General features: G+C 35.4%; 1 protein-coding gene across 11 annotated transcripts in view; it reads left to right on the forward strand.

Moving 5' to 3' along the window:
- PTBP2 (polypyrimidine tract binding protein 2) overlaps window positions 1-14,580 on the forward strand; it is an 89,451-nt gene that overhangs the window by 64,469 nt on the left and 10,402 nt on the right. The window lies entirely within an intron of this gene.

Here is a 14,580-nt window from a genome sequence, read left to right on the forward strand (position 1 = left end):
TTTATATCTGGCTTTTCTGTTTCTTTTAATGCTAGGTGTCACAGTGTCTCAGAAAATGTAATTTGTTCAAAGAAAGAAGACTGAGTGTTTTGTAATGAGTGTAAAATCTGACGTCTAAATACATAATCACAAACCTGGCAGACTATTAGTTATTCACACAGTGATCAAAAATCCTTGAGATTATAAATTGAGACATCATTATAATGATCATTTTATCATGCTAGGAAGTGTAGTTAATTTATTAAGGGGTAGATCACTTTTAGAAAAATTGCTAGAAGTAATTTTTCATGATCATGTTGTCTACATTCTAAAAATTAGAGATGTTGTATACAAAAAATATTTATTTTAGAGCTTTTCTTTTATTTCAGATTGAATAACAGCCATTTTCATCATGAAGTTTTTAAAAGAAAGACAAAGCAGACTTTTTGTAGAAAATGATTGATGTTAAAGTAGTTATCATTGGTTAGGTGAGGTGGCTCACACCTGTAATCCCAGCACTTTGGGAGGCTGAGGCGGGCGGATCATGAGGTCAGAAGTTCAAGAATAGCCTGGCTAACATGGTGAAACCCCATTTCTACTAAAGAAAATTACAGAAATTAGCCAGGTTTGGTGGTGTGCATCGTAAACCCAGCTACTTGGGATGTGGAGGCAGGAGCGTTGCCTGAAACCGGAGGCAGAGGTTGCCGTGAACTAAGATTGCGCCATTGCACTCCAGCCTGGGCGACAACAAGACTCCATCTCAAAAAAAAAAAGTTATCATTGTGAACAGAGACATTTATTCATGAAAGTAAACCTGTAGGTCTTATAGATCACTTTTTCTCAAACTTTGTACCCCAGACTGAAAATAGTTGGAGTGGGTCACAGGCATTCCTCTGTTTTTAGGATCTCAAAATGGTTTTACCAGGTAGCAAGAGTTGAGAATTGCTGCTATAGAAAAGAATTCATAATTTAATTAATGTCATTTAAATCTATTTTGGTACAGTTCTGTTGGCACAATATTAATTAGCTATTAAGCTGAATTTTTTATTTTTTATATATGTGATATGTAAAGTTAACTGGTAAACTTATTTTCATTTTCTTTGTTACATTCGAATGGGTTATTCATATGGTAATATTTATTAATTTATTATCAGAGATTTTAGCTATACACGAATATAATGAATCCCATACACCTGTCATCTTGGTTCAGTAGCACTGACAGTTTTATCTATTCAGTTTTTCTGTTGTATTCTAAAGCAAATCCTTGATAATGACATGTCTTCTCATATATTACCATAGTTTCTCTAAAATAACTACATTTTCTTACCAAACCATACTATGATTATTACACTTACCAAAACTGAAAATGATTTCCTAATATCGTCAAATACCCTACTCACATTAAAATTTCCCCAATTATCCCGAAATACTTTTAAGGTTTGATTGGTTCAGAACAAGGTCCTATGGAGGGCTGCACATAGTATTTGGTTTATGTCTCATTAGTCTGTTTAAGTTTGTAATGGTCCTCTCCCTCTCTGTACTCCCAATCTCACTTCCATTTACTTATAAAGTGATGTGGTTATCCTTTTAGAAAGTTTCACAGGTTAGACTAGTCTGACTGTTTCCTGATAGTGTCATGTTAACTTGTTCCTCTGTCTGCTGCGTTTTTTATATAAACTTATGGTTCCAAAGGCTTGATAAGACTCAGAGCCTTTTTTTGTTTTGTTTTGTTTTGTTGTTTTGTAAGCTGGACTACTAAGTGTTTCTTGTGCTTTCGTTTGTGTCTCAGTGGGAGGCAGCTAGTATCTGGTTGCCCCACTTTTAGTGATTTTAATGATTTAAGACTGATTGTGGATTTGGGTGTTGACATTCTGATCCTTTCATTACAGTTTTTTCTACTAATGATTTTAATATTCGCTAATGGTTGCTGCCTTAATTAATTTCACTAGTGGGTTGCAAATAATGCCTTTTCTCCCCTAATTCACATACTCCTATACATTAATTAGCTGAAAATCTTTATAAAGTAGAATTTTCCTTCATCTACTAAAATTATCTACCTTGTAATTAAATTGGTGCAGGACAATTAGTTAAATTCTTGCATTTATTTGCTAATTTTATGTTGGTGCTCAGCTTTTGTTTTCAGGTAAGTACTTAAACCAGCTTATGAACAGGTTCATTATAGATTCTTCCCACTGTCTGCTTTAAACTTTTCAAACTGTCATTTGCTTGCAGGTTCTAGTAGCCCCAGAGTGGTTTGAAATGGTGAGCCTAGCCCAGAAGTGTGTGATTTTATTCATATAATTATTTAATTTGGCCTTGACCAATGGTCCAAAAAAGGAAGGGGTGGGGTGGATAAAGGACTAAACAAAATTAATTAAAATTTAGAAATTTTTGTCAGAAGGAATATACCCCCATAAAATAAAGACCAGGAAGTCTTAATATTTTCTCAGTAAATAAAAATAGGTTAAAAATCACTTTTCTCATATACATAATTGTGGGGGGAAATAACTCCATCCAGGTGTGTATATTAGCTGTTCATTCACTGAGAGAATTAACATCCCTCAGGTGTTTGTTGTTGTATGTGTACTTTTTAAAAATAGGATATGTACAATTAAACGTCTTTTGTGAAATGTGGTTTTGTTAAGTACATTATTGTATTTCACCTACAATGATGAAGGGAAAAACTACAAAGCTAGACAGATTGTAAATTAATTAGTATTACAGTAGTGAGGTAATAGAGCAACACCCATATATTTTCTTACAATGTATGTAGGTAGATACCTGTAGTTTTAGTTTTGTGTATGTGTGCATGTTTTTTTAAGAGAACAAGATTCATAATAGTCATTTAGATATAATTTAATAAATTTAGACGGTTCAGGGTTTTAGCATCCTACGAAGATGAGTATTGCTTCTAAGTTTTTGGGCTTCCTGGACCAGAGCTTAGAATGAACAAAAATATGGCTTGGTATTTTCATGGTTTAGTAAGGCTACTTTTAGTTAATTATTCCGATGTAGTCTGTTAAGTAGACTTTTCTAAAAAAAACCCCAGTGAAAAGGGGTTTTAAAGATACATATATATTAGTTTCTAAGAACTAGTCTTTTTGAATCACTGGTATTGGTAGAACGGATTCTGCCACCGTTGGATCTCTGTATAAAAGTTTGTCTCCACTATCGAAATGCTTAGATAGATCCCTTTGCAACTGTTGCTACCCTAGGAATAACTTGAAAATTACTAACTTAATACTAATTACTTAGATTCCACCTCTGTTGCTTAGAGTTTTTCATGTCATTATTTTGTGGCACAAACATTTAAAATACTATAGCTTAAAATGAAATTGTCTCAATCCCAGGAGCCAAAAGTTTGTTGTGTGTGAATATTAATATTAATACCAGCTAGCCATTTTTGTGTTTTCTATGTCAGGCACTGTTCTTAGCCCTTTACAGGTAAGTTAATACATCATCTCTAAATATAGTTACCATTATCACCCCGTTGTACAGATTTGAAAAGTAGGGCACAAAGAGTAGTTTGTTCAGATTCCCTTAACTTTTGAATGGCCCCGCCCCAGCCCTCAGTCAAGTAGTCTAGTTCCAAAGCCCGTACTCCTAACTAGTGGAATAAAATTAGATTAGCTTGACATTTCAGCCTGTCGTCTTCCCTGTAGAATAGTTATCAGTAATAACACTATACATGTAGTAAAAACGTTAAGTCCCATCATTTTAGCTTTTTTCTTCTTTTTTTTTTCTTGCATACTAAGATATTTTTTTATCACCAAGTCCATTCAGTATTTAGTCTGATTATCTTGTTGTATATAAAACCAAAAGTGAGTGTTGGTCATATATTCATTCAAATTTTGGTATAAAATAGGGGTGGGTATGTAATATGCAAATCAAAACATAATTTATTTTTTATCAAACACATTAAAATTTATATGTCAAAATCTTATTTTTTCAAAATCCTCTTCTATAATATTAAGACTAATTATAACAAATAGCCATAAAATTAAACCAAAAAACTCATCAACCGCAGTCATATTTGAAAGCTGTCTCCCCCAGGAAAGACTAAAGTAATCACACATACAACATGCTACAGGTATTTCCCAGAGATATTAAAAATACATAGATTTTAAAGCACATTGCTGAATGTGCTTTAGTAACATTATACATAGTAACACCAAAATAAAAAATACATGTAAGTTAAAAATCAGTATTTTATTATTTTCAACATAAATCAGAAATATTTGGTCAGTTCACACAAAAAATACCTATTCTAACTGTCCTGTAACTTTGACTTTCTCATTTCATGTGTTTTAATATCTAAGAAGTAAAAACTAGTTGGAGCATGCCTCTTCTCTGTGTGTACAACTTTAAATGATATTGAGTTAGTTATTTGGATTTTTGAATTGTCCTCTACTTTCCTATAGCTTAATGCTTAAAATGTTAATTCTTAATTTTAAAATGTGTCTTTTGGAACAAACATTGGAAGAGCTGAAGTAGACAGAATTGTTCATTTAAAAATTTTTACTACTGGATAAAATTTTTTTTTACTTTTTTTTTTTCTTCTTTTTTGAGACAGTCTCGCTCTGTAGACTAGGCTGGAGTGCAGTGGCGTGATCTTGGTTCACTGCAACCTCCGCCTCCCGGGTACAGGTTCAAGCAGTTCTCCTGCCTCAGCCTCCCAAGTAGCTGGGATTACAGGCATGCACCACCATGCCCAGCTAATTTTTGTATTTTTAGTAGAGATGGGGTTTCACCCTGTTGGCCAAGCTAGTCTTTAACTCCTGACCTTGTGATCGGTCCTCCACGGCCTTCCAAAGTGCTGGCATTATAGATGTGAGCCACCATGCTTGGCAAATTTTTACTTTTGAGTCACAAATTAATTTGAAGCTGTGTCTTTTGGAGAGCTATTCAACTCTTAATTCCATTATAAGTATTATTTAAATGAATGTGTTTTACATCTTGAATGATTTTTATCATCTCAGTAACGGAAATACGTTTGATGGTAGTTGAGTACTTTGAAGGTATTATGGGCTACAGATGAGAAAGAAATGTTACTACAGCAGTTTCTATTTACATACTGACCAGCATTTTCAATGAAATACACTTATTACTGTAGGACTATAAAATGTTTTTCATAAGTTTAACTATCCAGGGCAGATAGTTAAGACTATGTAATTATCCATTAAGAACTTTTCATATAGTCTTGCTTAAATGGATCCATTATGTTTAACTGTTGTATTGTTCTCAGCTGTAGTTTTAAGAAATTTATTTATTAATGCTTATTCCATTACCTTCTCCTTTTCTATGACAACCTGTCAGATACTTGAAGACCTCTCTCATATTCATCTTAGAGTTAGTATTTTTAAGGCCAAACAGCCTGAATTCGATGGTAATCAACCCCAGCCTTTGCATAATGATAATCTTCCACATAAAGATAGGTTTAAATCAAATCATACTGTAGATTTTATTGAAGAAACTGTGTTTTTAAGAGTTGACACATACGTATTATATGGCTAAAGCAAAGAAAATATTTCTGCTGCTTCTGCATTTAGTAGAGAAACAACTATATATGTTTGCGACCAAAGTATAAAATGTGCTTCTTTCTAGGCAGGTAAAGGTTATGCACAAGATTTTCACTAGCAACTCTAAAAGACATTAGTTACATATATGAAATTTTATTCAGATTATCTGTTGACCTTTTTTCCCCCGAGTTTTTTTCTCATCTTAGTTCTATTCCATTCAGGTTTTTTTCTGTTGATCTTGATTTTAACTTGAAAGTGATACCCTTTTTCTCTATCAGAATCCACCTTTCTATTGGCTCCAATATCTAGGTTTTCTTGTTAGTCTCAATTAATTACCATGAACATTTCATATCCCTAGAAGGATGTTGGCTCACTTCCGTGTCATCTGGTTTATTCATTTACTGCATTATTCAGGAGTTGTTTTAACATTATGCTAGACACTGCAGGGACTCAGAAGAATAACAAGGTTTCTGTTCTCATAAAGCTTATAATCAGAGACAGCAAACATGAGGTAGATGTAATTGGAGACAAAGTGAAATATATAGTGAAGTTAGTGTGGTTATTAGCACATAATGAAATGAGTGTTCCATTAACAAAAGGAGAAATTGGGAGTGCTTTATGGGCCAAAAACATAGCATGATTAAATGTGATAGAGTATATGTCGTATTTTAGGAGTGACAGACATTCAGTTATGTGTGACGAACAGGATAATGGAAAAAAATGAAAGGTAATGATGCCAGAAAGTATTATGGGACAAGATCTTAAAACCGATGTTTATCCAAGGAGTATGAATTTTACATGGGAATTATTGAACTCCTTTATGGCTGGAAGATGAGTGTCAGGAGTATCTGTGACCATTTAATGATGTTATGAACCAAGTTTTAGATGTTTGACTTCTTTCAGATTATCAAAGGGGGATGAGTTAAGAACCATTGTTGTGAAGGATTCATCATCATTTTTAAGCAGTTGGGTAAAAATGACCAGTTTAGTTTTAAGAAACCAATGGAGAAGTGAAAATGGAGACTAGGCATTCCAGGTAGGAGACTGTTAGTCTAAGTAAGATATAAGTATAAATCTAAGTTAGGAACATGAAATGAGAATACAAAGTAAGAAGTGTGCGGAAAATTATATGTAAAAGTAATAGGACTTAACATCTTACTGATATGATTGCTTATGAGCAAAATGAAGCATGTGGAGGAGTCCACTGAGCAGTAGGAAATTCAGCTGAAGACTTGGGCAAGAGTTCTGTGGAGTTGTGAATTCAGAGGCCAGAGATGTGGTACTTAAAATTTTGGTGTAAGATTTCCCAGGTATAAGAAAGGAAGAAGATTAAAGCATTTGTAATTAAACTTTAGGAGTGCATATTTATTTTATAGATAAAATAAGGAATTTAGGGATCAGATAGGATTAAAATTAGTAGTGATTGTTGAGTACAGTAGTTACATAAGATTATTCACAAGCATGTATAAATCAAATTACAAGGCATTAAGGATATAAATGTGATGAACAGGTATCTACTACTATTTGAAGAAGTGTGCCATAGAAAGGAAGAAGAAATAGGATGGTAGTTAAGGAGCAAAGCAGGACCATTGTGGGGAATGTTTGCAGTGAGGTAGTATGTATAATCATTTAAAACCTGGGCTTGAAATCCTCTCAGTTTCCTCACTTGTAATGGACATACTGATAATAATCCCTTTCATTTAAGGCTGTTGTGAGGATTAAATGTGTTAATATGTGCAAAGAACTTCGCACAGTGCCTGGCATATAGTAGTAAATGCTTGCTACCTGTTAACCTAGTATTTGTTTCTAAGACTAGTTTAAGTCCTAGAATTGATTGTAAGGATTAGATCAGTAGTATAATGAACATGTTAAGATTTAAATATAGAGATACTTTTTAGGACCATTGTTAGAACCAGAAGGGATTTTTTACCAGGTTCACTTAGAAATGTAGGTGTATTGACTGGGCATGGTGGCTCACACCTGCAGTCCCAGCACTTTGGAAAGCTGAGGCAGCAGAATTGCTTGAGGCCAAGATTTTTAGACCAGCCCGGACAACATGGCAAGGCCCCATCTCCACCCCCCCCCCAAAAAAAAAATTAGGTACAGAGCTGGAAGCAGAAATGAAATAATCAGTTTTATAGTCTTTTTCTCTCCTCTCACCATTATGTGTCTTTATGAAGAAAGGGAGAAGGAAGAACAGCTGAAAGCAGGGAGGATTTTGAAGGTAGTTGAAAAATTTGAGAGAATTCTGATAATATTGTAAGACACTTGCTGAACAAGTTGAAAGTAGGAAAGTAGACTTAAGACTACTGGATTTGGGGGAGCTCTCAAAAATGGACTGAAAATTCAGCTAAAAGTGGGTAACAAAATATTTCCAGAATTAGCCTTTATGGGGTGTATGTGTTTTCATTCTAATAATTCATTAAGCCCAGATGAAAGATGAAAGCATAGACAGAATGTGAGACGATTTATCTAAGTCTGAAATTGCATAACATAAAAGGAATAGTAGCAGATGAGCAGCATGTTGGCTCAAGCTTAGGCTATATAGTAAAATCAAGTCAAGGGAGCATATAAAGGGATTGGTCACCATAAAGGCCAAAGGTGTGTTTAGTGGTTATGTGGGAATAGGAGGATCAAGAGGAATGAAGTTAGGAAGGAGATGTTAGTGTTACCTGAATGACCATTACAAAAAGTGACACAGGAAAGAAAAAGATGTAGCAAAAGAAGTTGCTAATATGGATTGATGTTGTAAAAACCATCAAAGTAGACGTTATTAAGAAATCGTGAGGCCAGAGTGTTGGAAAGGTCATAGGATGATACAGGGACTGGAGAAGAAGGAAATAAAACCAGGTGGTAAAGTCTTTATGTAATGAGTGAAGATGTCCCAGTGACCCAATGGCTATTTTGATTGGAGAAAGTGTGTTATGATTAGGTGTCATTGACATCAGAAATCATCCTCATTGATGGTTGTAGAACAGCAGTTTGAAAGTAACATTGGGTGGTGAGGTAAAGTGATGCGTGATTCATCCTTATTCTTTTCTTTGGAGAAAAGTTAAGGGAGACTAATGAGTTTTTGAGGTTTGTAGAAGTTTCATTGGAAGAAAATTAAGTTTTTAATTAAAAAGTTTTTCCGAGGAACAGGTAGAATAAAAGTTATGGTAGAAGAGAATGGATTCCATACAGCAAAATAAGAACTGAAGGGAAGGTTGGTGGAAGAGGAAGAGCATTGAATTGTTTCAGGAAAGAATAGCACTTGTCATGCTTATGAAAAGTAAAATTTTTATTTTAAAATCAGAAAATAAAATATAAAAAGTGCCTTCCAGACCCCTTGGTATACATGGGAGATTGGTTCTAGGACACACACAGCCCCACCCCACCCCCACTCCCACTCCAACACACACCCTGGATACTAAAATCCACTGATGCTCAAGTACCTTGTATAAAATGGTATAGTGTTTGCATATGACCTGTGCATAACCTCTTATATGTACTTTAAATCATCTCTGGATTACTTATATTACCCCAAACAATATAAATGCTATGTAAATGGTTGTTATACTGTATTGTTTAGATAATAAATGACAAGAACGACTTTCTGTACGTGTGCAGGACAGGTGCAGACCTCGTTTTTCCCCCCAAATATTTTTGATCCACGGTTGATTGAATTGGAACCATGACCTATAGAGGGCTGACTATAAGAATTAAATGGGGTGGCCAGGAGCAGCGGCTCACACCTGTAACCCCAGCACTTTGGGAGGCCAAGTAGTTCAAAAACCAGCATGATGAAACCCTGTCTCTACTAAGAATACAAAATTAGCTCAATGTGATAGCAGGTGCCTGTAATCTCTGCTACTCAGGAGACTGAGGCAGGAGAATCACTTGAACCTGGGAGGTGGAGGTTGCAGTGTGCTGAGATCACGCCATTGCACTCCAGCCTGGGTGACACAGTAAAACTTCATCTCAAAAAAAAAAAATTAGAAGGGACTTTGGAGTCCCACCACTAATCCTCTTCTGTTCAGTAGCACACAAGACTCGTAACTACCAGATGTCATGAATAGGTAAAAGAAGTAAGACCAAAATAAATCATGTAAATTACTTTGGATGGAAGTTTTAGAATGGGAAGTGGAAGGATAAATTTGACATTCTTCAAAATCATAGATTAAATTCTCACAAGTATGGGGAACCTAAGGAGACATGATGATTAAATGTAATAGGAGATACTGGAACAACAAAAAAGGGACATTAGATGCAAATTGAGAAAATCTGATAAAGAATGGACTTTTTTTTTTTTTGAGAGAGTGTCTTGCTCTGTCGCCAGGTGTCAAGCTGGAGTGCAGTAGCGCTATCTCGGCTCACTGCAACCTCTACCTCCCTGGTTCAAGCACTTCTGCTGCCTCAGCCTCCCGAGTAGCTGGGATTACAGGTGCATGCCACCCCGCCCAGCTAATTTTTGTAGTTTTATTAGAGATAGGATTTCACCATGTTGGTCAGGATGGTCTTGATCTCTTGACCTCGTGATCCGCCCGCCTCGGCCTCCTAGAGTGCTGGGATTACAGGCATGAGCCACCTCGCCCAGCCAAGAGTGGACTTTTGATTTATCAATATTGGTTGATGAATTGCAACAACTAACTAGTAAATTTCAACACCTTACAGTGTATGGTGCTAATAATAGGGGAACTGGGGTTTCCAGGTTATATAAAAACTGTGTAGTGTCTTAAATTTGTTTGTAAATCTAAACCTTTTAAAATACCTAAAAATTATAGATACAATTTCTAAGTGATTTAATTAACAGAAACAGAAATTCTTCAGTTGAAATGAGCAAGGTTAGGGGATACCTATGCGCTTCAGTGTAATATATGAAAGAAAGAATAGATGCATAATTTATATCACTTCTCTCTGGACTTAGGGTCTCTTGCCATATACATGGCTGGGCATCCATCAGTTTCAGTGGAGGAAAGGTTAGTAATAATAGTGTCAGAACTAACATGAGAAATTTAGGAGATTGTTGAGTTAATCAAAATGTCTGGGTGACCCAGCTGATGAGGGCCATTTCACATGAAAAAGATTCCTGCAACACCTTATTTTCTTCAGCACCTTGTAGTTTATGAAGCTCTTTTACATTATTTTATCCTTCTAACAATCCCTAGAATAGATCAAGCATTTTTATTCCTCCTCATCAATATGTGTAAACAGTTTTTTCATAGCATATCTGTTGCCTGAAAGACGAAAATCATTGAAGTTAAAATTATAATTTCTGTAACTAAAAATAATCTGTTAGAGCCAGGGTATACAATATGTGGAATATGCTTCATATAACTTTTACAAAGGGTTATAGTGAGTTAATTGTCCTCTTATTTAGCTTGTAGTTAAGAACAGAATTCTTTTCTAGAATGTATTATTATGATACAAATAGGGCATCGTGAAATACTTCATAGATTTTTATATTTTTATTGCAGCAAACAGCATTTAGATTAAACCTTAAAATACCTGATTGACAAAGTAATTTTTCAGAAAAAAGTATGTTGAGGGAAATTGGAGACTTCAGAGGCTTTTAAAGTCCAATAAAATCTTAGACTACTCCAGTGATTTAGAACTGTAAAGATAGCCAAAGTAGTTTTTCTAAGTTATCAGCTGAGGGGAGGAAATAATGAAAGAAATACATACTAGGCATTAAGTACAGGTGGTGGCTTCTCTTACCTGTTAAAACATTCTTATACCATACTATGATCTTTGTAAAAGGAAGGATCACTTGACATAATAGATCATCTGACAGGGCGGCAAAGAATGATGGAAGTATATGGACAAGTGAGGAAACTGAATTAGCATTCAGACAGTGGGGACCTCACAGCTTGCATTCCCCTTTTTGGTAAGATTTTTGTTACCTCCTTAGTTAGAAAGGCGAATTCATCTATTTTGAACCCAAATTTTTCTCGCTAGAAGATTGGTAGTCTTACTACCAATTACAGGATTGTTTAGTAAAATATGGGATTCTCTGGCTGGCTGGCTCATTCATTCATTCATTCATTCATTCATACGGAGTCTTGGCTTTGTCACCAGGCTGTATGGAGTGCAGTGGCTGGATCTCATCTCAATGCAACCTCTGACTACCGGTGTGTGGCACCATGCGCAGCTAATTTTTGTATTTTTAGTAGAGATGGGGTTTCACCATGTTGGCCAGGATGATCTCCATCTCTTGACCTCGTGATCCACCTGCCTTGGCCTCCCAAAGTGTGGGGATTATAGGCGTGAGCCAACACACCCAGCCTTTTTATTATTATTATTTTTTAATGTCTCAGGTCTGTCACACTTAAAAGGGCTTTAGGCCAGGCATTGTGGCTCACATCTGTAATTCCAGCACTTTGAGAGGTCAAGGTGGGAGGATTGCTTGAGGCCAGCAGTTTGAGACCAGCCTGAGCAATGTAGTGAGATCTTGGTCTCTACTAAAACTAAAAAAAAAATTAGCCAGGCCTTGTGGCATGCGCCTGTAGTCTTAGCTACTTAGGAGGCTGAGGTGGGAGGATTCACTGATCCCAGAAGATCAAGACTGTAATGAACCCAGATCACGCCACCACATTCTAGTCTGGGTGACAGAGCAAACGTTTTCTCAAAAAATGAAGAGGCGGGGAGCTTTAGCCTAGACTTAAAATTCTCAACTACCATTATAAATTTATTTTAATTATTAACTGTTTTAATTCTGAATTATTTTTCCATGATAAGGCTTGATGTTCTAAACGGTATCATACCAGCATGAATAACCCTGATTTCAAGAAACAGAAAAGTGTATTTTGAAAACAGTTGTCATTTTTTTTTTGGTGGGGTGGGGGGAGTTATTGATTACCTTATTTTTGCTGGGGCAGGCAGATCACAAGATCAAGAGGTCGAAACCATCCTGGCCAACATGATGAAACCCCATCTCTACTAAAAATGCAAAAATTAGCTGGGTGTGGTGGTGTGCATCTGTAGTCCCAGCTACTGAGGAGGCTGAGGCAGGAGAATTCTTGAACCCGGGAGGCGGAGGTTGCAGCGAGCCAAAATCATGCCTTTGCGCTCCCCCCTAGTGACAGAGCAAGACTGCATTAAAAAATGTGTGTGTGTGTGTGTGTGTCTGTGTGTCTGTGTCATATATTACAGCATTTTCTTTTATTTGAAGTGAGTAAATGTATCTTTAAAATTCCTTAGTAATTTTTGAGCACTCCATATATATAAAGCATATATTTGGTAGCATTTTGCAAATGCTGGTTGTCCAGAGGTCTGTGAGAGTTCCTGAGATCCTCATAGAGGGCCCACACAGTTTAGTATTACTTTTCATGGTAATACTAAAATGTATTTTGCCTTTTTGTCCTAATAGCATACAGTGATAGCCCTCTGAAGGCTAATAGTATGTGTGAAAGTGTGTTTGTGTGCTTTAAAAAGTTCTTGGTTTTTATTTCTGAAATGATAATCATTAATAGAATCCAAATTAACAAAAACTTCTTGCGATCCTCCATAGTTTTTAAGACTTTAAAGGGAGCCTGAGACCAACAAGTTGGAAAACTTTTTCACTGTGGGATACAAAGTTTAAGACGATAATAGTAAATAAGTAGGAGATACAGAGTATTTTAATAAACAGAGGATGGTTATAAGAGTCAGGAGGTGTACAGAGAAAATGCTAGTGATTAGGAGGTTTTTTAGATTATTTTAATTTTGGTAACTAATTATAATTACTCAGTTAACATTTTTTTGTCTTAGTGGGCCCTTATAATTGCTGGTTCTTCTTAGAATTAAAAATAAAACTAGAAATTAAAGTAATTTAATTTTTTTATTGTAGGGAAGATCTAGTCCAAATATCTTTGACAGACTTTTTAAAAACAGGCTTTTTGTTGTTAAAAAGGAATTCGAGGCTTGGTACTGAACTACTTCTGCATGCCATGTATCGAAGTTGATGGTTTTGCATTTGTTTGCCATCAGTTGGATCTCATAAAGACTATGGAATTTAATAGAATTTTAAGTTACTGTTTTTCCTAAAAGGTAGCTAATTAAAAGAAGGAAAATAAGGGAATGATTTGACAATATAGTGACTACATCTGGAGTTTCTGCTACTAATAATTGTATTGTCAACTTTAGTTGAATATTTTATGCATTCAGTCAGAGTTATCTGAAAATACTGAAGAATAGTGTCACAGTGTGGGGAGGTTACTTTTCAAGACTGCAAGAAAAAACTGTTGTGTGTAGGAATGCATGCAAAGGAATTAGGAATGTATACTGATAACAGATGAACATATCCATTGAATGTTAGATGAGAACAGCTTGCGGGGAGGATGGTGCAGTAGAATATTTGGTTGAAAAGATCCACACTGGTGTATTCAAAGACACACTGAAGACTATTGTGCAGTAGTAAGTATTAAACACAAGAATTTTCTACTTTAAAATTAGATCCTAATTTCTGGGATGTACTTTAAGAATAAAATGGGTGAGGAGGTGAAACAAGACTGGCCATGAGTTGATTATTGTTAAACCTTGGTGATGGCTACGTAGAGATACATTATTCTAGTCTCTTTACTTTTGTATATGTTGGAAATTTTCCAAACAAAATGTAAAGTCGTAAAAAAAGATGGCAAAGTAAGAAAAAGAGATCCTAAAAAAAAAAGTATAGGCAAAAAGCTGTGAAAAAAGACTCATCAAGAGCAAAAGTGTTAAATGAGAAACATATGCAACTGACAGAGTTCTCAGAGAAGAGAGAAAGGCTGAATTAAAAGATGATTGGAGGAAAAAGTTTTGTAAGTCAAAAACTTAGGTTAAGGATTGTGAATATTAAAGAGCACTTCAGACTGCCAGTGAAAGGTCATAGTAGTTTCTATAAAGTAAAAAGATCAAAAACTTGACTTAAAAGAATAAGATCTCTAAAACTAAAGATAACCGCAGATTCTTATGAAATGCACCCAAAAGCTGGAAAGAAAGAAGAAATAAAATGTGAACTTATGGAACAAGAGTGGGAAGGGCCCGTTCTGTCCAGGTATGTCATGAAATCAACTTCATTGAGTTTGAGTGTTTGTTCCTTTATGCTGGGAAGGTAAAAAAGAACATAATTTGTTTCTTTAATAAA

Source organism: Callithrix jacchus, chromosome 7, assembly GCF_049354715.1.
Source record: "Callithrix jacchus isolate 240 chromosome 7, calJac240_pri, whole genome shotgun sequence".
In the NCBI taxonomy this organism is placed as follows: Eukaryota; Metazoa; Chordata; class Mammalia; order Primates; family Cebidae; genus Callithrix; species Callithrix jacchus.